Source organism: Pleurodeles waltl, chromosome 2_2 (assembly GCF_031143425.1).
Source record: "Pleurodeles waltl isolate 20211129_DDA chromosome 2_2, aPleWal1.hap1.20221129, whole genome shotgun sequence".
NCBI lineage: Eukaryota > Metazoa > Chordata > Amphibia > Caudata > Salamandridae > Pleurodeles > Pleurodeles waltl.
In genome coordinates, this window is record NC_090439.1 from 33,167,225 (window position 1) to 33,192,546 (window position 25,322).

Consider the following 25,322-nt stretch of genomic DNA (forward strand, 5'->3'; position numbering starts at 1 on the left):
GTTGCGGGCGCTAGGCCTACCCACACAAGTGAGGTATCATTTTTATTGGGAGACTTGGGGGAACGCTGGGTGGCAGGAAATTCGTAGCTCCTCCCAGATTCCAGAACTTTCTGCCACAGAAATGTGAGGAACATGTGTTTTTTTAGCCAAATTTTGAGGTTTGCAAAGGATTCTGGGTAACAGAACCTGGTCCGAGCCCCGCAAGTCACCCCATCTTGGATTCCCCTAGGTCTCTAGTTTTCAGAAATGCACAGGTTTGGTGGGTTTCCCTAGGTGCCGGCTGAGCTAGAGGCCAAAATCTACAGGTAGGCACTTCGCAAAAAACACCTCTGTTTTCTTCCAAAATTTTTGATGTGTCCACGTTGCGCTTTGGGTTGTTTCCTGTCGCGGGCGCTAGGCCTACCCACACAAGTGAGGTATAATTTTTATCGGGAGACTTGGGGGAACGCTGGGTGGAAGGAAATTTGTGGCTCCTCTCAGATTCCAGAACTTTCTGCCACAGAAATGTGAGGAACATGTGTTTTTTTAGCCAAATTTTGAGGTTTGCAAAGGATTCTGGGTAACAGAACCTGGTCCGAGCCCCGCAAGTCACCCCTCCTTGGATTCCCCTAGGTCTCTAGTTTTCAGAAATGCACAGGTTTGGGAGGTTTCCCTAGGTGCCGGCTGAGCTAGAGGCCAAAATCTACAGGTAGGCACTTCGCAAAAAACACCTCTGTTTTCTTCCAAAATTTTGGATGTGTCCACGTTGCGCTTTGGGGTGTTTCCTGTTGCGGGCGCTAGGCCTACCCACACAAGTGAGGTATCATTTTTATTGGGAGACTTGGGGGAACGCTGGGTGGCAGGAAATTCGTAGCTCCTCCCAGATTCCAGAACTTTCTGCCACAGAAATGGGGGGAACATGTGTTTTTTTAGCCAAATTTTGAGGTTTGCAAAGGATTCTGGGTAACAGAACCTGGTCCGAGCCCCGCAAGTCACCCCATCTTGGATTCCCCTAGGTCTCTAGTTTTCAGAAATGCACAGGTTTGGTAGGTTTCCCTAGGTTCCGGCTGAGCTAGAGGCCAAAATCTAGAGGTAGGCACTTTGCAAAAAACACCTCTGTTTTCTTCCAAAATTTTTGATGTGTCCACGTTGCGGTTTGGGGTGTTTCCTGTCGCGGGCGCTAGGCCTACCCACACAAGTGAGGTATCATTTTTATCGGGAGACTTGGGGGAATGCTGGGTGGAAGGAAATTTGTGGCTCCTCTCAGATTCCAGAACTTTCTGCCACAGAAATGTGAGGAACATGTGTTTTTTTAGCCAAATTTTGAGGTTTGCAAAGGATTCTGGGTAACAGAACCTGGTCCGAGCCCCGCAAGTCACCCCTCCTTGGATTCCCCTAGGTCTCTAGTTTTCAGAAATGCACAGGTTTGGGAGGTTTCCCTAGGTGCTGGCTGAGCTAGAGGCCAAAATCTACAGGTAGGCACTTCGCAAAAAACACCTCTGTTTTCTTCCAAAATTTTGGATGTGTCCACGTTGCGCTTTGGGGTGTTTCCTGTTGCGGGCGCTAGGCCTACCCACACAAGTGAGGTATCATTTTTATTGGGAGACTTGGGGGAACGCTGGGTGGCAGGAAATTCGTAGCTCCTCCCAGATTCCAGAACTTTCTGCCACAGAAATGTGAGGAACATGTGTTTTTTTAGCCAAATTTTGAGGTTTGCAAAGGATTCTGGGTAACAGAACCTGGTCCGAGCCCCGCAAGTCACCCCATCTTGGATTCCCCTAGGTCTCTAGTTTTCAGAAATGCACAGGTTTGGTGGGTTTCCCTAGGTGCCGGCTGAGCTAGAGGCCAAAATCTACAGGTAGGCACTTCGCAAAAAACACCTCTGTTTTCTTCCAAAATTTTTGATGTGTCCACGTTGCGCTTTGGGTTGTTTCCTGTCGCGGGCGCTAGGCCTACCCACACAAGTGAGGTATAATTTTTATCGGGAGACTTGGGGGAACGCTGGGTGGAAGGAAATTTGTGGCTCCTCTCAGATTCCAGAACTTTCTGCCACAGAAATGTGAGGAACATGTGTTTTTTTAGCCAAATTTTGAGGTTTGCAAAGGATTCTGGGTAACAGAACCTGGTCCGAGCCCCGCAAGTCACCCCATCTTGGATTCCCCTAGGTCTCTAGTTTTCAGAAATGCACAGGTTTGGTAGGTTTCCCTAGGTGCCGGCTGAGCTAGAGGCCAAAATCTACAGGTAGGCACTTCGCAAAAAACACCTCTGTTTTCTTCCAAAATTTTTGATGTGTCCACGTTGCGCTTTGGGGTGTTTCCTGTTGCGGGCGCTAGGCCTACCCACACAAGTGAGGTATCATTTTTATCGGGAGACTTGGGGGAACGCTGGGTGGAAGGAAATTTGTGGCTCCTCTCAGATTCCAGAACTTTCTGCCACAGAAATGTGAGGAACATGTGTTTTTTTAGCCAAATTTTGAGGTTTGCAAAGGATTCTGGGTAACAGAACCTGGTCCGAGCCCCGCAAGTCACCCCTCCTTGGATTCCCCTAGGTCTCTAGTTTTCAGAAATGCACAGGTTTGGGAGGTTTCCCTAGGTGCTGGCTGAGCTAGAGGCCAAAATCTACAGGTAGGCACTTCGCAAAAAACACCTCTGTTTTCTTCCAAAATTTTGGATGTGTCCACGTTGCGCTTTGGGGTGTTTCCTGTTGCGGGCGCTAGGCCTACCCACACAAGTGAGGTATCATTTTTATTGGGAGACTTGGGGGAACGCTGGGTGGCAGGAAATTCGTAGCTCCTCCCAGATTCCAGAACTTTCAGCCACAGAAATGTGAGGAACATGTGTTTTTTTAGCCAAATTTTGAGGTTTGCAAAGGATTCTGGGTAACAGAACCTGGTCCGAGCCCCGCAAGTCACCCCATCTTGGATTCCCCTAGGTCTCTAGTTTTCAGAAATGCACAGGTTTGGTGGGTTTCCCTAGGTGCCGGCTGAGCTAGAGGCCAAAATCTACAGGTAGGCACTTCGCAAAAAACACCTCTGTTTTCTTCCAAAATTTTTGATGTGTCCACGTTGCGCTTTGGGTTGTTTCCTGTCGCGGGCGCTAGGCCTACCCACACAAGTGAGGTATAATTTTTATCGGGAGACTTGGGGGAACGCTGGGTGGAAGGAAATTTGTGGCTCCTCTCAGATTCCAGAACTTTCTGCCACAGAAATGTGAGGAACATGTGTTTTTTTAGCCAAATTTTGAGGTTTGCAAAGGATTCTGGGTAACAGAACCTGGTCCGAGCCCCGCAAGTCACCCCTCCTTGGATTCCCCTAGGTCTCTAGTTTTCAGAAATGCACAGGTTTGGGAGGTTTCCCTAGGTGCCGGCTGAGCTAGAGGCCAAAATCTACAGGTAGGCACTTCGCAAAAAACACCTCTGTTTTCTTCCAAAATTTTGGATGTGTCCACGTTGCGCTTTGGGGTGTTTCCTGTTGCGGGCGCTAGGCCTACCCACACAAGTGAGGTATCATTTTTATTGGGAGACTTGGGGGAACGCTGGGTGGCAGGAAATTCGTAGCTCCTCCCAGATTCCAGAACTTTCTGCCACAGAAATGGGGGGAACATGTGTTTTTTTAGCCAAATTTTGAGGTTTGCAAAGGATTCTGGGTAACAGAACCTGGTCCGAGCCCCGCAAGTCACCCCATCTTGGATTCCCCTAGGTCTCTAGTTTTCAGAAATGCACAGGTTTGGTGGGTTTCCCTAGTTGCCGGCTGAGCTAGAGGCCAAAATCTACAGGTAGGCACTTCGCAAAAAACACCTCTGTATTCTTCCAAAATTTTTGATGTGTCCACGTTGCGCTTTGGGTTGTTTCCTGTCGCGGGCGCTAGGCCTACCCACACAAGTGAGGTATAATTTTTATCGGGAGACTTGGGGGAACGCTGGGTGGAAGGAAATTTGTGGCTCCTCTCAGATTCCAGAACTTTCTGCCACAGAAATGTGAGGAACATGTGTTTTTTTAGCCAAATTTTGAGGTTTGCAAAGGATTCTGGGTAACAGAACCTGGTCCGAGCCCCGCAAGTCACCCCTCCTTGGATTCCCCTAGGTCTCTAGTTTTCAGAAATGCACAGGTTTGGTAGGTTTCCCTAGGTGCCGGCTGAGCTAGAGGCCAAAATCTACAGGTAGGAACTTCGCAAAAAACACCTCTGTTTTCTTCCAAAATTTTGGATGTGTCGACGTTGCGCTTTGGGGCGTTTCCTGTCGCGGGCGCTAGGCCTACCCACACAAGTGAGGTATCATTTTTATCGGGAGACTTGGGGGAACGCTGGGTGGTAGGAAATTCGTAGCTCCTCCCAGATTCCAGAACTTTCTGCCACAGAAATGTGAGGAACATGTGTTTTTTTTAGCCAAATTTTGAGGTTTGCAAAGGATTCTGGGTAACAGAACCTGGTCCGAGCCCCGCAAGTCACCCCATCTTGGATTCCCCTAGGTCTCTAGTTTTCAGAAATGCACAGGTTTGGTAGGATTCCCTAGGTGCCGGCTGAGCTAGAGGCCAAAATCTACAGGTAGGCACTTATCAAAAATTTTGGAAGAAAACAGAGGTGTTTTTTGCGGTGTCCACGTTGCGCTTTGGGGTGTTTCCTGTTGCGGGCGCTAGGCCTACCCACACAAGTGAGGTATCATTTTTATCGGGAGACTTGGGGGAACGCTGGGTGGAAGGAAATTTGTGGCTCCTCTCAGATTCCAGAACTTTCTGCCACAGAAATGTGAGGAACATGTGTTTTTTTAGCCAAATTTTGAGGTTTGCAAAGGATTCTGGGTAACAGAACCTGGTCCGAGCCCCGCAAGTCACCCCTCCTTGGATTCCCCTAGGTCTCTAGTTTTCAGAAATGCACAGGTTTGGGAGGTTTCCCTAGGTGCCGGCTGAGCTAGAGGCCAAAATCTACAGGTAGGCACTTCGCAAAAAACACCTCTGTTTTCTTCCAAAATTTTGGATGTGTCCACGTTGCGCTTTGGGGTGTTTCCTGTTGCGGGCGCTAGGCCTACCCACACAAGTGAGGTATCATTTTTATTGGGAGACTTGGGGGAACGCTGGGTTGCAGGAAATTCGTAGCTCCTCCCAGATTCCAGAACTTTCTGCCACAGAAATGGGGGGAACATGTGTTTTTTTAGCCAAATTTTGAGGTTTGCAAAGGATTCTGGGTAACAGAACCTGGTCCGAGCCCCGCAAGTCACCCCATCTTGGATTCCCCTAGGTCTCTAGTTTTCAGAAATGCACAGGTTTGGTAGGTTTCCCTAGGTTCCGGCTGAGCTAGAGGCCAAAATCTACAGGTAGGCACTTTGCAAAAAACACCTCTGTTTTCTTCCAAATTTTTTGATGTGTCCACGTTGCGCTTTGGGGTGTTTCCTGTCGCGGGCGCTAGGCCTACCCACACAAGTGAGGTATCATTTTTATCGGGAGACTTGGGGGAATGCTGGGTGGAAGGAAATTTGTGGCTCCTCTCAGATTCCAGAACTTTCTGCCACAGAAATGTGAGGAACATGTGTTTTTTTAGCCAAATTTTGAGGTTTGCAAAGGATTCTGGGTAACAGAACCTGGTCCGAGCCCCGCAAGTCACCCCTCCCTGGATTCCCCTAGGTCTCTAGTTTTCAGAAATGCACAGGTTTGGGAGGTTTCCCTAGGTGCTGGCTGAGCTAGAGGCCAAAATCTACAGGTAGGCACTTCGCAAAAAACACCTCTGTTTTCTTCCAAAATTTTGGATGTGTCCACGTTGCGCTTTGGGGTGTTTCCTGTTGCGGGCGCTAGGCCTACCCACACAAGTGAGGTATCATTTTTATTGGGAGACTTGGGGGAACGCTGGGTGGCAGGAAATTCGTAGCTCCTCCCAGATTCCAGAACTTTCTGCCACAGAAATGTGAGGAACATGTGTTTTTTTAGCCAAATTTTGAGGTTTGCAAAGGATTCTGGGTAACAGAACCTGGTCCGAGCCCCGCAAGTCACCCCATCTTGGATTCCCCTAGGTCTCTAGTTTTCAGAAATGCACAGGTTTGGTGGGTTTCCCTAGGTGCCGGCTGAGCTAGAGGCCAAAATCTACAGGTAGGCACTTCGCAAAAAACACCTCTGTTTTCTTCCAAAATTTTTGATGTGTCCACGTTGCGCTTTGGGTTGTTTCCTGTCGCGGGCGCTAGGCCTACCCACACAAGTGAGGTATAATTTTTATCGGGAGACTTGGGGGAACACTGGGTGGAAGGAAATTTGTGGCTCCTCTCAGATTCCAGAACTTTCTGCCACAGAAATGTGAGGAACATGTGTTTTTTTAGCCAAATTTTGAGGTTTGCAAAGGATTCTGGGTAACAGAACCTGGTCCGAGCCCCGCAAGTCACCCCTCCTTGGATTCCCCTAGGTCTCTAGTTTTCAGAAATGCACAGGTTTGGGAGGTTTCCCTAGGTGCCGGCTGAGCTAGAGGCCAAAATCTACAGGTAGGCACTTCGCAAAAAACACCTCTGTTTTCTTCCAAAATTTTGGATGTGTCCACGTTGCGCTTTGGGGTGTTTCCTGTTGCGGGCGCTAGGCCTACCCACACAAGTGAGGTATCATTTTTATTGGGAGACTTGGGGGAACGCTGGGTGGCAGGAAATTCGTAGCTCCTCCCAGATTCCAGAACTTTCTGCCACAGAAATGGGGGGAACATGTGTTTTTTTAGCCAAATTTTGAGGTTTGCAAAGGATTCTGGGTAACAGAACCTGGTCCGAGCCCCGCAAGTCACCCCATCTTGGATTCCCCTAGGTCTCTAGTTTTCAGAAATGCACAGGTTTGGTAGGTTTCCCTAGGTTCCGGCTGAGCTAGAGGCCAAAATCTAGAGGTAGGCACTTTGCAAAAAACACCTCTGTTTTCTTCCAAAATTTTTGATGTGTCCACGTTGCGGTTTGGGGTGTTTCCTGTCGCGGGCGCTAGGCCTACCCACACAAGTGAGGTATCATTTTTATCGGGAGACTTGGGGGAATGCTGGGTGGAAGGAAATTTGTGGCTCCTCTCAGATTCCAGAACTTTCTGCCACAGAAATGTGAGGAACATGTGTTTTTTTAGCCAAATTTTGAGGTTTGCAAAGGATTCTGGGTAACAGAACCTGGTCCGAGCCCCGCAAGTCACCCCTCCTTGGATTCCCCTAGGTCTCTAGTTTTCAGGAATGCACAGGTTTGGGAGGTTTCCCTAGGTGCTGGCTGAGCTAGAGGCCAAAATCTACAGGTAGGCACTTCGCAAAAAACACCTCTGTTTTCTTCCAAAATTTTGGATGTGTCCACGTTGGGCTTTGGGGTGTTTCCTGTTGCGGGCGCTAGGCCTACCCACACAAGTGAGGTATAATTTTTATCGGGAGACTTGGGGGAACGCTGGGTGGAAGGAAATTTGTGGCTCCTCTCAGATTCCAGAACTTTCTGCCACAGAAATGTGAGGAACATGTGTTTTTTTAGCCAAATTTTGAGGTTTGCAAAGGATTCTGGGTAACAGAACCTGGTCCGAGCCCTGCAAGTCACCCCATCTTGGATTCCCCTAGGTCTCTAGTTTTCAGAAATGCACAGGTTTGGTAGGTTTCCCTAGGTGCCGGCTGAGCTAGAGGCCAAAATCTACAGGTAGGCACTTCGCAAAAAACACCTCTGTTTTCTTCCAAAATTTTTGATGTGTCCACGTTGCGCTTTGGGGTGTTTCCTGTTGCGGGCGCTAGGCCTACCCACACAAGTGAGGTATCATTTTTATCGGGAGACTTGGGGGAACGCTGGGTGGAAGGAAATTTGTGGCTCCTCTCAGATTCCAGAACTTTCTGCCACAGAAATGTGAGGAACATGTGTTTTTTTAGCCAAATTTTGAGGTTTGCAAAGGATTCTGGGTAACAGAACCTGGTCCGAGCCCCGCAAGTCACCCCTCCCTGGATTCCCCTAGGTCTCTAGTTTTCAGAAATGCACAGGTTTGGGAGGTTTCCCTAGGTGCTGGCTGAGCTAGAGGCCAAAATCTACAGGTAGGCACTTCGCAAAAAACACCTCTGTTTTCTTCCAAAATTTTGGATGTGTCCACGTTGCGCTTTGGGGTGTTTCCTGTTGCGGGCGCTAGGCCTACCCACACAAGTGAGGTATCATTTTTATTGGGAGACTTGGGGGAACGCTGGGTGGCAGGAAATTCGTAGCTCCTCCCAGATTCCAGAACTTTCTGCCACAGAAATGTGAGGAACATGTGTTTTTTTAGCCAAATTTTGAGGTTTGCAAAGGATTCTGGGTAACAGAACCTGGTCCGAGCCCCGCAAGTCACCCCATCTTGGATTCCCCTAGGTCTCTAGTTTTCAGAAATGCACAGGTTTGGTGGGTTTCCCTAGGTGCCGGCTGAGCTAGAGGCCAAAATCTACAGGTAGGCACTTCGCAAAAAACACCTCTGTTTTCTTCCAAAATTTTTGATGTGTCCACGTTGCGCTTTGGGTTGTTTCCTGTCGCGGGCGCTAGGCCTACCCACACAAGTGAGGTATAATTTTTATCGGGAGACTTGGGGGAACACTGGGTGGAAGGAAATTTGTGGCTCCTCTCAGATTCCAGAACTTTCTGCCACAGAAATGTGAGGAACATGTGTTTTTTTAGCCAAATTTTGAGGTTTGCAAAGGATTCTGGGTAACAGAACCTGGTCCGAGCCCCGCAAGTCACCCCTCCTTGGATTCCCCTAGGTCTCTAGTTTTCAGAAATGCACAGGTTTGGGAGGTTTCCCTAGGTGCCGGCTGAGCTAGAGGCCAAAATCTACAGGTAGGCACTTCGCAAAAAACACCTCTGTTTTCTTCCAAAATTTTGGATGTGTCCACGTTGCGCTTTGGGGTGTTTCCTGTTGCGGGCGCTAGGCCTACCCACACAAGTGAGGTATCATTTTTATTGGGAGACTTGGGGGAACGCTGGGTGGCAGGAAATTCGTAGCTCCTCCCAGATTCCAGAACTTTCTGCCACAGAAATGGGGGGAACATGTGTTTTTTTAGCCAAATTTTGAGGTTTGCAAAGGATTCTGGGTAACAGAACCTGGTCCGAGCCCCGCAAGTCACCCCATCTTGGATTCCCCTAGGTCTCTAGTTTTCAGAAATGCACAGGTTTGGTAGGTTTCCCTAGGTTCCGGCTGAGCTAGAGGCCAAAATCTAGAGGTAGGCACTTTGCAAAAAACACCTCTGTTTTCTTCCAAAATTTTTGATGTGTCCACGTTGCGGTTTGGGGTGTTTCCTGTCGCGGGCGCTAGGCCTACCCACACAAGTGAGGTATCATTTTTATCGGGAGACTTGGGGGAATGCTGGGTGGAAGGAAATTTGTGGCTCCTCTCAGATTCCAGAACTTTCTGCCACAGAAATGTGAGGAACATGTGTTTTTTTAGCCAAATTTTGAGGTTTGCAAAGGATTCTGGGTAACAGAACCTGGTCCGAGCCCCGCAAGTCACCCCTCCTTGGATTCCCCTAGGTCTCTAGTTTTCAGGAATGCACAGGTTTGGGAGGTTTCCCTAGGTGCTGGCTGAGCTAGAGGCCAAAATCTACAGGTAGGCACTTCGCAAAAAACACCTCTGTTTTCTTCCAAAATTTTGGATGTGTCCACGTTGGGCTTTGGGGTGTTTCCTGTTGCGGGCGCTAGGCCTACCCACACAAGTGAGGTATAATTTTTATCGGGAGACTTGGGGGAACGCTGGGTGGAAGGAAATTTGTGGCTCCTCTCAGATTCCAGAACTTTCTGCCACAGAAATGTGAGGAACATGTGTTTTTTTAGCCAAATTTTGAGGTTTGCAAAGGATTCTGGGTAACAGAACCTGGTCCGAGCCCTGCAAGTCACCCCATCTTGGATTCCCCTAGGTCTCTAGTTTTCAGAAATGCACAGGTTTGGTAGGTTTCCCTAGGTGCCGGCTGAGCTAGAGGCCAAAATCTACAGGTAGGCACTTCGCAAAAAACACCTCTGTTTTCTTCCAAAATTTTTGATGTGTCCACGTTGCGCTTTGGGGTGTTTCCTGTTGCGGGCGCTAGGCCTACCCACACAAGTGAGGTATCATTTTTATCGGGAGACTTGGGGGAACGCTGGGTGGAAGGAAATTTGTGGCTCCTCTCAGATTCCAGAACTTTCTGCCACAGAAATGTGAGGAACATGTGTTTTTTTAGCCAAATTTTGAGGTTTGCAAAGGATTCTGGGTAACAGAACCTGGTCCGAGCCCCGCAAGTCACCCCTCCTTGGATTCCCCTAGGTCTCTAGTTTTCAGAAATGCACAGGTTTGGGAGGTTTCCCTAGGTGCTGGCTGAGCTAGAGGCCAAAATCTACAGGTAGGCACTTCGCAAAAAACACCTCTGTTTTCTTCCAAAATTTTGGATGTGTCCACGTTGCGCTTTGGGGTGTTTCCTGTTGCGGGCGCTAGGCCTACCCACACAAGTGAGGTATCATTTTTATTGGGAGACTTGGGGGAACGCTGGGTGGCAGGAAATTCGTAGCTCCTCCCAGATTCCAGAACTTTCTGCCACAGAAATGTGAGGAACATGTGTTTTTTTAGCCAAATTTTGAGGTTTGCAAAGGATTCTGGGTAACAGAACCTGGTCCGAGCCCCGCAAGTCACCCCATCTTGGATTCCCCTAGGTCTCTAGTTTTCAGAAATGCACAGGTTTGGTGGGTTTCCCTAGGTGCCGGCTGAGCTAGAGGCCAAAATCTACAGGTAGGCACTTCGCAAAAAACACCTCTGTTTTCTTCCAAAATTTTGGATGTGTCCACGTTGCGCTTTGGGTTGTTTCCTGTCGCGGGCGCTAGGCCTACCCACACAAGTGAGGTATCATTTTTATTGGGAGACTTGGGGGAACGCTGGGTGGCAGGAAATTCGTAGCTCCTCCCAGATTCCAGAACTTTCTGCCACAGAAATGTGAGGAACATGTGTTTTTTTAGCCAAATTTTGAGGTTTGCAAAGGATTCTGGGTAACAGAACCTGGTCCGAGCCCCGCAAGTCACCCCATCTTGGATTCCCCTAGGTCTCTAGTTTTCAGAAATGCACAGGTTTGGTGGGTTTCCCTAGGTGCCGGCTGAGCTAGAGGCCAAAATCTACAGGTAGGCACTTCGCAAAAAACACCTCTGTTTTCTTCCAAAATTTTTGATGTGTCCATGTTGCGCTTTGGGTTGTTTCCTGTCGCGGGCGCTAGGCCTACCCACACAAGTGAGGTATCATTTTTATCGGGAGACTTGGGGGAACGCTGGGTGGAAGGAAATTTGTGGCTCCTCTCAGATTCCAGAACTTTCTGCCACAGAAATGTGAGGAACATGTGTTTTTTTAGCCAAATTTTGAGGTTTGCAAAGGATTCTGGGTAACAGAACCTGGTCCGAGCCCCGCAAGTCACCCCATCTTGGATTCCCCTAGGTCTCTAGTTTTCAGAAATGCACAGGTTTGGTAGGTTTCCCTAGGTGCCGGCTGAGCTAGAGGCCAAAATCTACAGGTAGGCACTTCGCAAAAAACACCTCTGTTTTCTTCCAAAATTTTTGATGTGTCCACGTTGCGCTTTGGGGTGTTTCCTGTTGCGGGCGCTAGGCCTACCCACACAAGTGAGGTATCATTTTTATCGGGAGACTTGGGGGAACGCTGGGTGGAAGGAAATTTGTGGCTCCTCTCAGATTCCAGAACTTTCTGCCACAGAAATGTGAGGAACATGTGTTTTTTTAGCCAAATTTTGAGGTTTGCAAAGGATTCTGGGTAACAGAACCTGGTCCGAGCCCCGCAAGTCACCCCTCCTTGGATTCCCCTAGGTCTCTAGTTTTCAGAAATGCACAGGTTTGGGAGGTTTCCCTAGGTGCTGGCTGAGCTAGAGGCCAAAATCTACAGGTAGGCACTTCGCAAAAAACACCTCTGTTTTCTTCCAAAATTTTGGATGTGTCCACGTTGCGCTTTGGGGTGTTTCCTGTTGCGGGCGCTAGGCCTACCCACACAAGTGAGGTATCATTTTTATTGGGAGACTTGGGGGAACGCTGGGTGGCAGGAAATTCGTAGCTCCTCCCAGATTCCAGAACTTTCTGCCACAGAAATGTGAGGAACATGTGTTTTTTTAGCCAAATTTTGAGGTTTGCAAAGGATTCTGGGTAACAGAACCTGGTCCGAGCCCCGCAAGTCACCCCATCTTGGATTCCCCTAGGTCTCTAGTTTTCAGAAATGCACAGGTTTGGTGGGTTTCCCTAGGTGCCGGCTGAGCTAGAGGCCAAAATCTACAGGTAGGCACTTCGCAAAAAACACCTCTGTTTTCTTCCAAAATTTTTGATGTGTCCACGTTGCGCTTTGGGTTGTTTCCTGTCGCGGGCGCTAGGCCTACCCACACAAGTGAGGTATAATTTTTATCAGGAGACTTGGGGGAACGCTGGGTGGAAGGAAATTTGTGGCTCCTCTCAGATTCCAGAACTTTCTGCCACAGAAATGTGAGGAACATGTGTTTTTTTAGCCAAATTTTGAGGTTTGCAAAGGATTCTGGGTAACAGAACCTGGTCCGAGCCCCGCAAGTCACCCCTCCTTGGATTCCCCTAGGTCTCTAGTTTTCAGAAATGCACAGGTTTGGTAGGTTTCCTTAGGTGCCGGCTGAGCTAGAGGCCAAAATCTACAGGTAGGAACTTAGCAAAATACACCTCTGTTTTCTTCAAAAATTTTGGATGTGTCGACGTTGCGCTTTGGGGCGTTTCCTGTCGCGGGCGCTAGGCCTACCCACACAAGTGAGGTATCATTTTTATTGGGAGACTTGGGGGAACGCTGGGTGGCAGGAAATTCGTAGCTCCTCCCAGATTCCAGAACTTTCTGCCACAGAAATGTGAGGAACATGTGTTTTTTTAGCCAAATTTTGAGGTTTGCAAAGGATTCTGGGTAACAGAACCTGGTCCGAGCCCCGCAAGTCACCCCATCTTGGATTCCCCTAGGTCTCTAGTTTTCAGAAATGCACAGGTTTGGTGGGTTTCCCTAGGTGCCGGCTGAGCTAGAGGCCAAAATCTACAGGTAGGCACTTCGCAAAAAACACCTCTGTTTTCTTCCAAAATTTTTGATGTGTCCACGTTGCGCTTTGGGTTGTTTCCTGTCGCGGGCGCTAGGCCTACCCACACAAGTGAGGTATAATTTTTATCGGGAGACTTGGGGGAACGCTGGGTGGAAGGAAATTTGTGGCTCCTCTCAGATTCCAGAACTTTCTGCCACAGAAATGTGAGGAACATGTGTTTTTTTAGCCAAATTTTGAGGTTTGCAAAGGATTATGGGTAACAGAACCTGGTCCGAGCCCCGCAAGTCACCCCTCCTTGGATTCCCCTAGGTCTCTAGTTTTCAGAAATGCACAGGTTTGGGAGGTTTCCCTAGGTGCCGGCTGAGCTAGAGGCCAAAATCTACAGGTAGGCACTTCGCAAAAAACACCTCTGTTTTCTTCCAAAATTTTGGATGTGTCCACGTTGCGCTTTGGGGTGTTTCCTGTTGCGGGCGCTAGGCCTACCCACACAAGTGAGGTATCATTTTTATTGGGAGACTTGGGGGAACGCTGGGTGGCAGGAAATTCGTAGCTCCTCCCAGATTCCAGAACTTTCTGCCACAGAAATGGGGGGAACATGTGTTTTTTTAGCCAAATTTTGAGGTTTGCAAAGGATTCTGGGTAACAGAACCTGGTCCGAGCCCCGCAAGTCACCCCATCTTGGATTCCCCTAGGTCTCTAGTTTTCAGAAATGCACAGGTTTGGTAGGTTTCCCTAGGTTCCGGCTGAGCTAGAGGCCAAAATCTACAGGTAGGCACTTTGCAAAAAACACCTCTGTTTTCTTCCAAAATTTTTGATGTGTCCACGTTGCGCTTTGGGGTGTTTCCTGTCGCGGGCGCTAGGCCTACCCACACAAGTGAGGTATCATTTTTATCGGGAGACTTGGGGGAATGCTGGGTGGAAGGAAATTTGTGGCTCCTCTCAGATTCCAGAACTTTCTGCCACAGAAATGTGAGGAACATGTGTTTTTTTAGCCAAATTTTGAGGTTTGCAAAGGATTCTGGGTAACAGAACCTGGTCCGAGCCCCGCAAGTCACCCCTCCTTGGATTCCCCTAGGTCTCTAGTTTTCAGAAATGCACAGGTTTGGGAGGTTTCCCTAGGTGCTGGCTGAGCTAGAGGCCAAAATCTACAGGTAGGCACTTCGCAAAAAACACCTCTGTTTTCTTCCAAAATTTTGGATGTGTCCACGTTGCGCTTTGGGGTGCTTCCTGTTGCGGGCGCTAGGCCTACCCACACAAGTGAGGTATCATTTTTATTGGGAGACTTGGGGGAACGCTGGGTGGCAGGAAATTCGTAGCTCCTCCCAGATTCCAGAACTTTCTGCCACAGAAATGTGAGGAACATGTGTTTTTTTAGCCAAATTTTGAGGTTTGCAAAGGATTCTGGGTAACAGAACCTGGTCCGAGCCCCGCAAGTCACCCCATCTTGGATTCCCCTAGGTCTCTAGTTTTCAGAAATGCACAGGTTTGGTGGGTTTCCCTAGGTGCCGGCTGAGCTAGAGGCCAAAATCTACAGGTAGGCACTTCGCAAAAAACACCTCTGTTTTCTTCCAAAATTTTTGATGTGTCCACGTTGCGCTTTGGGTTGTTTCCTGTCGCGGGCGCTAGGCCTACCCACACAAGTGAGGTATAATTTTTATCGGGAGACTTGGGGGAACGCTGGGTGGAAGGAAATTTGTGGCTCCTCTCAGATTCCAGAACTTTCTGCCACAGAAATGTGAGGAACATGTGTTTTTTTAGCCAAATTTTGAGGTTTGCAAAGGATTCTGGGTAACAGAACCTGGTCCGAGCCCCGCAAGTCACCCCATCTTGGATTCCCCTAGGTCTCTAGTTTTCAGAAATGCACAGGTTTGGTAGGTTTCCCTAGGTGCCGGCTGAGCTAGAGGCCAAAATCTACAGGTAGGCACTTCACAAAAAACACCTCTGTTTTCTTCCAAAATTTTTGATGTGTCCACGTTGCGCTTTGGGGTGTTTCCTGTTGCGGGCGCTAGGCCTACCCACACAAGTGAGGTATCATTTTTATCGGGAGACTTGGGGGAACGCTGGGTGGAAGGAAATTTGTGGCTCCTCTCAGATTCCAGAACTTTCTGCCACAGAAATGTGAGGAACATGTGTTTTTTTAGCCAAATTTTGAGGTTTGCAAAGGATTCTGGGTAACAGAACCTGGTCCGAGCCCCGCAAGTCACCCCTCCTTGGATTCCCCTAGGTCTCTAGTTTTCAGAAATGCACAGGTTTGGGAGGTTTCCCTAGGTGCCGGCTGAGCTAGAGGCCAAAATCTACAGGTAGGCACTTCGCAAAAAACACCTCTGTTTTCTTCCAAAATTTTGGATGTGTCCACGTTGCGCTTTGGGGTGTTTCCTGTTGCGGGCGCTAGGCCTACCCACACAAGTGAGGTATCATTTTTATTGGGAGACTTGGGGGAACGCTGGGTGGCAGGAAATTCGTAGCTCCTCCCAGATTCCAGAACTTTCTGCCACAGAAATGGGGGGAACATGTGTTTTTTTAGCCAAATTTTGAGGTTTGCAAAGGATTCTGGGTAACAGAACCTGGTCCGAGCCCCGCAAGTCACCCCTCCTTGGATTCCCCTAGGTCTCTAGTTTTCAGAAATGCACAGGTTTGGGAGGTTTCCCTAGGTGCTGGCTGAGCTAGAGGCCAAAATCTACAGGTAGGCACTTCGCAAAAAACACCTCTGTTTTCTTCCAAAATTTTGGATGTGTCCACGTTGCGCTTTGGGGTGTTTCCTGTTGCGGGCGCTAGGCCTACCCACACAAGTGAGGTATCATTTTTATTGGGAGACTTGGGGGAACGCTGGGTGGCAGGAAATTCGTAGCTCCTCCCAGATTCCAGAACTTTCTGCCACAGAAATGTGAGGAACATGTGTTTTTTTAGCCAAATTTTGAGGTTTGCAAAGGATTCTGGGTAACAGAACCTGGTCCGAGCCCCGCAAGTCACCCCATCTTGGATTCCCCTAGGTCTCTAGTTTTCAGAAATGCACAGGTTTGGTGGGTTTCCCTAGGTGCCGGCTGAGCTAGAGGCCAAAATCTACAGGTAGGCACTTCGCAAAAAACACCTCTGTTTTCTTCCAAAATTTTTGATGTGTCCACGTTGCGCTTTGGGTTGTTTCCTGTCGCGGGCGCTAGGCCTACCCACACAAGTGAGGTATAATTTTTATCGGGAGACTTGGGGGAACGCTGGGTGGAAGGAAATTTGTGGCTCCTCTCAGATTCCAGAACTTTCTGCCACAGAAATGTGAGGAACATGTGTTTTTTTAGCCACATTTTGAGGTTTGCAAAGGATTCTGGGTAACAGAACCTGGTCCGAGCCCCGCAAGTCACCCCTCCTTGGATTCCCCTAGGTCTCTAGTTTTCAGAAATGCACAGGTTTGGGAGGTTTCCCTAGGTGCCGGCTGAGCTAGAGGCCAAAATCTACAGGTAGGCACTTCGCAAAAAACACCTCTGTTTTCTTCCAAAATTTTGGATGTGTCCACGTTGCGCTTTGGGGTGTTTCCTGTTGCGGGCGCTAGGCCTACCCACACAAGTGAGGTATCATTTTTATTGGGAGACTTGGGGGAACGCTGGGTGGCAGGAAATTCGTAGCTCCTCCCAGATTCCAGAACTTTCTGCCACAGAAATGGGGGGAACATGTGTTTTTTTAGCCAAATTTTGAGGTTTGCAAAGGATTCTGGGTAACAGAACCTGGTCCGAGCCCCGCAAGTCACCCCATCTTGGATTCCCCTAGGTCTCTAGTTTTCAGAAATGCACAGGTTTGGTAGGTTTCCCTAGGTTCCGGCTGAGCTAGAGGCCAAAATCTAGAGGTAGGCACTTTGCAAAAAACACCTCTGTTTTCTTCCAAAATTTTTGATGTGTCCACGTTGCGCTTTGGGGTGTTTCCTGTCGCGGGCGCTAGGCCTACCCACACAAGTGAGGTATCATTTTTATCGGGAGACTTGGGGGAATGCTGGGTGGAAGGAAATTTGTGGCTCCTCTCAGATTCCAGAACTTTCTGCCACAGAAATGTGAGGAACATGTGTTTTTTTAGCCAAATTTTGAGGTTTGCAAAGGATTCTGGGTAACACAACCTGGTCCGAGCCCCGCAAGTCACCCCTCCTTGGATTCCCCTAGGTCTCTAGTTTTCAGAAATGCACAGGTTTGGGAGGTTTCCCTAGGTGCTGGCTGAGCTAGAGGCCAAAATCTACAGGTAGGCACTTCGCAAAAAACACCTCTGTTTTCTTCCAAAATTTTGGATGTGTCCACGTTGCGCTTTGGGGTGTTTCCTGTTGCGGGCGCTAGGCCTACCCACACAAGTGAGGTATCATTTTTATTGGGAGACGTGGGGGAACGCTGGGTGGCAGGAAATTCGTAGCTCCTCCCAGATTCCAGAACTTTCTGCCACAGAAATGTGAGGAACATGTGTTTTTTTAGCCAAATTTTGAGGTTTGCAAAGGATTCTGGGTAACAGAACCTGGTCCGAGCCCCGCAAGTCACCCCATCTTGGATTCCCCTAGGTCTCTAGTTTTCAGAAATGCACAGGTTTGGTGGGTTTCCCTAGGTGCCGGCTGAGCTAGAGGCCAAAATCTACAGGTAGGCACTTCGCAAAAAACACCTCTGTTTTCTTCCAAAATTTTTGATGTGTCCACGTTGCGCTTTGGGTTGTTTCCTGTCGCGGGCGCTAGGCCTACCCACACAAGTGAGGTATAATTTTTATCGGGAGACTTGGGGGAACGCTGGGTGGAAGGAAATTTGTGGCTCCTCTCAGATTCCAGAACTTTGTGCCACAGAAATGTGAGGAACATGTTTTTTTTTAGCCAAATTTTGAGGTTTGCAAAGGATTCTGAGTAACAGAACCTGGTCCGAGCCCCGCAAGTCACCCCATCTTGGATTCCCCTAGGTCTCTAGTTTTCAGAAATGCACAGGTTTGGTAGGTTTCCCTAGGTGCCGGCTGAGCTAGAGGCCAAAATCTACAGGTAGGCACTTCGCAAAAAACACCTCTGTTTTCTTCCAAAATTTTTGATGTGTCCACGTTGCGCTTTGGGGTGTTTCCTGTTGCGGGCGCTAGGCCTACCCACACAAGTGAGGTATCATTTTTATCGGGAGACTTGGGGGAACGCTGGGTGGAAGGAAATTTGTGGCTCCTCTCAGATTCCAGAACTTTCTGCCACAGAAATGTGAGGAACATGTGTTTTTTTAGCCAAATTTTGAGGTTTGCAAAGGATTCTGGGTAACAGAACCTGGTCCGAGCCCCGCAAGTCACCCCTCCTTGGATTCCCCTAGGTCTCTAGTTTTCAGAAATGCACAGGTTTGGGAGGTTTCCCTAGGTGCCGGCTGAGCTAGAGGCCAAAATCTACAGGTAGGCACTTCGCAAAAAACACCTCTGTTTTCTTCCAAAATTTTGGATGTGTCCACGTTGCGCTTTGGGGTGTTTCCTGTTGCGGGCGCTAGGCCTACCCACACAAGTGAGGTATCATTTTTATTGGGAGACTTGGGGGAACGCTGGGTGGCAGGAAATTCGTAGCTCCTCCCAGATTCCAGAACTTTCTGCCACAGAAATGGGGGGAACATGTGTTTTTTTAGCCAAATTTTGAGGTTTGCAAAGGATTCTGGGTAACAGAACCTGGTCCGAGCCCCGCAAGTCACCCCATCTTGGATTCCCCTAGGTCTCTAGTTTTCAGAAATGCACAGGTTTGGTAGGTTTCCCTAGGTTCCGGCTGAGCTAGAGGCCAAAATCTAGAGGTAGGCACTTTGCAAAAAACACCTCTGTTTTCTTCCAAAATTTTTGATGTGTCCACGTTGCGCTTTGGGGTGTTTCCTGTTGCGGGCGCTAGGCCTACCCACACAAGTGAGGTATCATTTTTATTGGGAGACTTGGGGGAACGCTGGGTGGCAGGAAATTCGTAGCTCCTCCCAGATTCCAGAACTTTCTGCCACAGAAATGTGAGGAACATGTGTTTTTTTAGCCAAATTTTGAGGTTTGCAAAGGATTCTGGGTAACAGAACCTGGTCCGAGCCCCGCAAGTCACCCCATCTTGGATTCCCCTAGGTCTCTAGTTTTCAGAAATGCACAGGTTTGGTGGGTTTCCCTAGGTGCCGGCTGAGCTAGAGGCCAAAATCTACAGGTAGGCACTTCGCAAAAAACACCTCTGTTTTCTTCCAAAATTTTTGATGTGTCCACGTTGCGCTTTGGGTTGTTTCCTGTCGCGGGCGCTAGGCCTACCCACACAAGTGAGGTATAATTTTTATCGGGAGACTTGGGGGAACGCTGGGTGGAAGGAAATTTGTGGCTCCTCTCAGATTCCAGAACTTTCTGCCACAGAAATGTGAGGAACATGTGTTTTTTTAGCCAAATTTTGAGGTTTGCAAAGGATTCTGGGTAACAGAACCTGGTCCGAGCCCCGCAAGTCACCCCTCCTTGGATTCCCCTAGGTCTCTAGTTTTCAGAAATGCACAGGTTTGGGAGGTTTCCCTAGGTGCCGGCTGAGCTAGAGGCCAAAATCTACAGGTAGGCACTTCGCAAAAAACACCTCTGTTTTCTTCCAAAATTTTGGATGTGTCCACGTTGCGCTTTGGGGTGTTTCCTGTTGCGGGCGCTAGGCCTACCCACACAAGTGAGGTATCATTTTTATTGGGAGACTTGGGGGAACGCTGGGTGGCAGGAAATTCGTAGCTCCTCCCAGATTCCAGAACTTTCTGCCACAGAAATGGGGGGAACATGTGTTTTTTTAGCCAAATTTTGAGGTTTGCAAAGGATTCTGGGTAACAGAACCTGGTCCGAGCCCCGCAAGTCACCCCATCTTGGATTCCCCTAGGTCTCTAGTTTTCAGAAATGCACAGGTTTGATAGGTTTCCCTAGGTTCCGGCTGAGCTAGAGGCCAAAATCTACAGGTAGGCACTTTGCAAAAAACACCTCTGTTTTCTTCCAAAATTTTTGATGTGTCCACGTTGCGCTTTGGGGTGTTTCCTGTCGCGGGCGCTAGGCCTACCCACACAAGTGAGGTATCATTTTTATCGGGAGACTTGGGGGAATGCTGGGTGGAAGGAAATTTGTGGCTCCTCTCAGATTCCAGAACTTTCTGCCACAGAAATGTGAGGAACATGTGTTTTTTTAGCCAAATTTTGAGGTTTGCAAAGGATTCTGGGTAACAGAACCTGGTCCGAGCCCCGCAAGTCACCCCTCCTTGGATTCCCCTAGGTCTCTAGTTTTCAGAAATGCACAGGTTTGGGAGGTTTCCCTAGGTGCTGGCTGAGCTAGAGGCCAAAATCTACAGGTAGGCACTTCGCAAAAAACACCTCTGTTTTCTTCCAAAATTTTGGATGTGTCCACGTTGCGCTTTGGGGTGTTTCCTGTTGCGGGCGCTAGGCCTACCCACACAAGTGAGGTATCATTTTTATTGGGAGACTTGGGGGAACGCTGGGTGGCAGGAAATTCGTAGCTCCTCCCAGATTCCAGAACTTTCTGCCACAGAAATGTGAGGAACATGTGTTTTTTTAGCCAAATTTTGAGGTTTGCAAAGGATTCTGGGTAACAGAACCTGGTCCGAGCCCCGCAAGTCACCCCATCTTGGATTCCCCTAGGTCTCTAGTTTTCAGAAATGCACAGGTTTGGTGGGTTTCCCTAGGTGCCGGCTGAGCTAGAGGCCAAAATCTACAGGTAGGCACTTCGCAAAAAACACCTCTGTTTTCTTCCAAAATTTTTGATGTGTCCACGTTGCGCTTTGGGTTGTTTCCTGTCGCGGGCGCTAGGCCTACCCACACAAGTGAGGTATAATTTTTATCGGGAGACTTGGGGGAACGCTGGGAGGAAGGAAATTTGTGGCTCCTCTCAGATTCCAGAACTTTCTGCCACAGAAATGTGAGGAACATGTGTTTTTTTAGCCAAATTTTGAGGTTTGCAAAGGATTCTGGGTAACAGAACCTGGTCCGAGCCCCGCAAGTCACCCCTCCTTGGATTCCCCTAGGTTCCTAGTTTTCAGAAATGCACAGGTTTGGTAGGTTTCCCTAGGTGCCGGCTGAGCTAGAGGCCAAAATCTACAGGTAGGAACTTCGCAAAAAACACCTCTGTTTTCTTCGAAAATTTTGGATGTGTCGACGTTGCGCTTTGGGGCGTTTCCTGTCGCGGGCGCTAGGCCTACCCACACAAGTGAGGTATCATTTTTATCGGGAGACTTGGGGGAACGCTGGGTGGCAGGAAATTCGTAGCTCCTCCCAGATTCCAAAACTTTCTGCCACAGAAATGTGAGGAACATGTGTTTTTTTAGCCAAATTTTGAGGTTTGCAAAGGATTCTGGGTAACAGAACCTGGTCCGAGCCCCGCAAGTCACCCCATCTTGGATTCCCCTAGGTCTCTAGTTTTCAGAAATGCACAGGTTTGGTAGGTTTCCCTAGGTGCCGGCTGAGCTAGAGGCCAAAATCTACAGGTAGGCACTTCGCAAAAAACACCTCTGTTTTCTTCCAAAATTTTTGATGTGTCCACGTTGCGCTTTGGGGTGTTTCCTGTTGCGGGCGCTAGGCCTACCCACACAAGTGAGGTATCATTTTTATCGGGAGACTTGGGGGAACGCTGGGTGGAAGGAAATTTGTGGCTCCTCTCAGATTCCAGAACTTTCTGCCACAGAAATGTGAGGAACATGTGTTTTTTTAGCCAAATTTTGAGGTTTGCAAAGGATTCTGGGTAACAGAACCTGGTCCGAGCCCCGCAAGTCACCCCTCCTTGGATTCCCCTAGGTCTCTAGTTTTCAGAAATGCACAGGTTTGGTAGGTTTCCCTAGGTTCCGGCTGAGCTAGAGGCCAAAATCTAGAGGTAGGCACTTTGTAAAAAACACCTCTGTTTTCTTCCAAAATGTTTGATGTGTCCACGTTGCGCTTTGGGGTGTTTCCTGTTGCGGGCGCTAGGCCTACCCACACAAGTGAGGTATCATTTTTATTGGGAGACTTGGGGGAACGCTGGGTGGCAGGAAATTCGTAGCTCCTCCCAGATTCCAGAACTTTCTGCCACAGAAATGTGAGGAACATGTGTTTTTTTAGCCAAATTTTGAGGTTTGCAAAGGATTCTGGGTAACAGAACCTGGTCCGAGCCCTGCAAGTCACCCCATCTTGGATTCCCCTAGGTCTCTAGTTTTCAGAAATGCACAGGTTTGGTGGGTTTCCCTAGGTGCCGGCTGAGCTAGAGGCCAAAATCTACAGGTAGGCACTTCGCAAAAAACACCTCTGTTTTCTTCCAAAATTTTTGATGTGTCCACGTTGCGCTTTGGGTTGTTTCCTGTCGCGGGCGCTAGGCCTACCCACACAAGTGAGGTATAATTTTTATCGGGAGACTTGGGGGAACGCTGGGTGGAAGGAAATTTGTGGCTCCTCTCAGATTCCAGAACTTTCTGCCACAGAAATGTGAGGAACATGTGTTTTTTTAGCCAAATTTTGAGGTTTGCAAAGGATTCTGGGTAACAGAACCTGGTCCGAGCCCCGCAAGTCACCCCATCTTGGATTCCCCTAGGTCTCTAGTTTTCAGAAATGCACAGGTTTGGTAGGTTTCCCTAGGTGCCGGCTGAGCTAGAGGCCAAAATCTACAGGTAGGCACTTCGCAAAAAACACCTCTGTTTTCTTCCAAAATTTTTGATGTGTCCACGTTGCGCTTTGGGGTGTTTCCTGTTGCGGGCACTAGGCCTACCCACACAAGTGAGGTATCATTTTTATCGGGAGACTTGGGGGAACGCTGGGTGGAAGGAAATTTGTGGCTCCTCTCAGATTCCAGAACTTTCTGCCACAGAAATGTGAGGAACATGTGTTTTTTTAGCCAAATTTTGAGGTTTGCAAAGGATTCTGGGTAACAGAACCTGGTCCGAGCCCCGCAAGTCACCCCTCCTTGGATTCCCCTAGGTCTCTAGTTTTCAGAAATGCACAGGTTTGGGAGGTTTCCCTAGGTGCCGCTGAGCTAGAGGCCAAAATCTACAGGTAGGCACTTCGCAAAAAACACCTCTGTTTTCTTCCAAAATTTTGGATGTGACCACGTTGCGCTTTGGGGTGTTTCCTGTTGCGGGCGCTAGGCCTACCCACACAAGTGAGGTATCATTTTTATTGGGAGACTTGGGGGAACGCTGGGTGGCAGGAAATTCGTAGCTCCTCCCAGATTCCAGAACTTTCTGCCACAGAAATGGGGGGAACATGTGTTTTTTTAGCCAAATTTTGAGGTTTGCAAAGGATTCTGGGTAACAGAACCTGGTCCGAGCCCCGCAAGTCACCCCTCCTTGGATTCCCCTAGGTCTCTAGTTTTCAGAAATGCACAGGTTTGGGAGGTTTCCCTAGGTGCTGGCTGAGCTAGAGGCCAAAATCTACAGGTAGGCACTTCGCAAAAAACACCTCTGTTTTCTTCCAAAATTTTGGATGTGTCCACGTTGCGCTTTGGGGTGTTTCCTGTTGCGGGCGCTAGGCCTACCCACACAAGTGAGGTATCATTTTTATTGGGAGACTTGGGGGAACGCTGGGTGGCAGGAAATTCGTAGCTCCTCCCAGATTCCAGAACTTTCTGCCACAGAAATGTGAGGAACATGTGTTTTTTTAGCCAAATTTTGAGGTTTGCAAAGGATTCTGGGTAACAGAACCTGGTCCGAGCCCCGCAAGTCACCCCTCCTTGGATTCCCCTAGGTCTCTAGTTTTCAGAAATGCACAGGTTTGGGAGGTTTCCCTAGGTGCCGGCTGAGCTAGAGGCCAAAATCTACAGGTAGGCACTTCGCAAAAAACACCTCTGTTTTCTTCCAAAATTTTTGATGTGTCCACGTTGCGCTTTGGGTTGTTTCCTGTCGCGGGCGCTAGGCCTACCCACACAAGTGAGGTATAATTTTTATCGGGAGACTTGGGGGAACGCTGGGTGGAAGGAAATTTGCGGCTCCTCTCAGATTCCAGAACTTTCTGCCACAGAAATGTGAGGAACATGTGTTTTTTTAGCCAAATTTTGAGGTTTGCAAAGGATTCTGGGTAACAGAACCTGGTCCGAGCCCCGCAAGTCACCCCATCTTGGATTCCCCTAGGTCTCTAGTTTTCAGAAATGCACAGGTTTGGTAGGTTTCCCTAGGTGCCGGCTGAGCTAGAGGCCAAAATCTACAGGTAGGCACTTCACAAAAAACACCTCTGTTTTCTTCCAAAATTTTTGATGTGTCCACGTTGCGCTTTGGGGTGTTTCCTGTTGCGGGCGCTAGGCCTACCCACACAAGTGAGGTATAATTTTTATCGGGAGACTTGGGGGAACGCTGGGTGGAAGGAAATTTGTGGCTCCTCTCAGATTCCAGAACTTTCTGCCACAGAAATGTGAGGAACATGTGTTTTTTTAGCCAAATTTTGAGGTTTGCAAAGGATTCTGGGTAACAGAACCTGGTCCGAGCCCCGCAAGTCACCCCTCCTTGGATTCCCCTAGGTCTCTAGTTTTCAGAAATGCACAGGTTTGGGAGGTTTCCCTAGGTGCCGGCTGAGCTAGAGGCCAAAATCTACAGGTAGGCACTTCGCAAAAAACACCTCTGTTTTCTTCCAAAATTTTGGATGTGTCCACGTTGCGCTTTGGGGTGTTTCCTGTTGCGGGCGCTAGGCCTACCCACACAAGTGAGGTATCATTTTTATTGGGAGACTTGGGGGAACGCTGGGTGGCAGGAAATTCGTAGCTCCTCCCAGATTCCAGAACTTTCTGCCACAGAAATGGGGGGAACATGTGTTTTTTTAGCCAAATTTTGAGGTTTGCAAAGGATTCTGGGTAACAGAACCTGGTCCGAGCCCCGCAAGTCACCCCTCCTTGGATTCCCCTAGGTCTCTAGTTTTCAGAAATGCACAGGTTTGGGAGGTTTCCCTAGGTGCTGGCTGAGCTAGAGGCCAAAATCTACAGGTAGGCACTTCGCAAAAAACACCTCTGTTTTCTTCCAAAATTTTGGATGTGTCCACGTTGCGCTTTGGGGTGTTTCCTGTTGCGGGCGCTAGGCCTACCCACACAAGTGAGGTATCATTTTTATTGGGAGACTTGGGGGAACGCTGGGTGGCAGGAAATTCGTAGCTCCTCCCAGATTCCAGAACTTTCTGCCACAGAAATGTGAGGAACATGTGTTTTTTTAGCCAAATTTTGAGGTTTGCAAAGGATTCTGGGTAACAGAACCTGGTCCGAGCCCCGCAAGTCACCCCATCTTGGATTCCCCTAGGTCTCTAGTTTTCAGAAATGCACAGGTTTGGTGGGTTTCCCTAGGTGCCGGCTGAGCTAGAGGCCAAAATCTACAGGTAGGCACTTCGCAAAAAACACCTCTGTTTTCTTCCAAAATTTTTGATGTGTCCACGTTGCGCTTTGGGTTGTTTCCTGTCACGGGCGCTAGGCCTACCCACACAAGTGAGGTATAATTTTT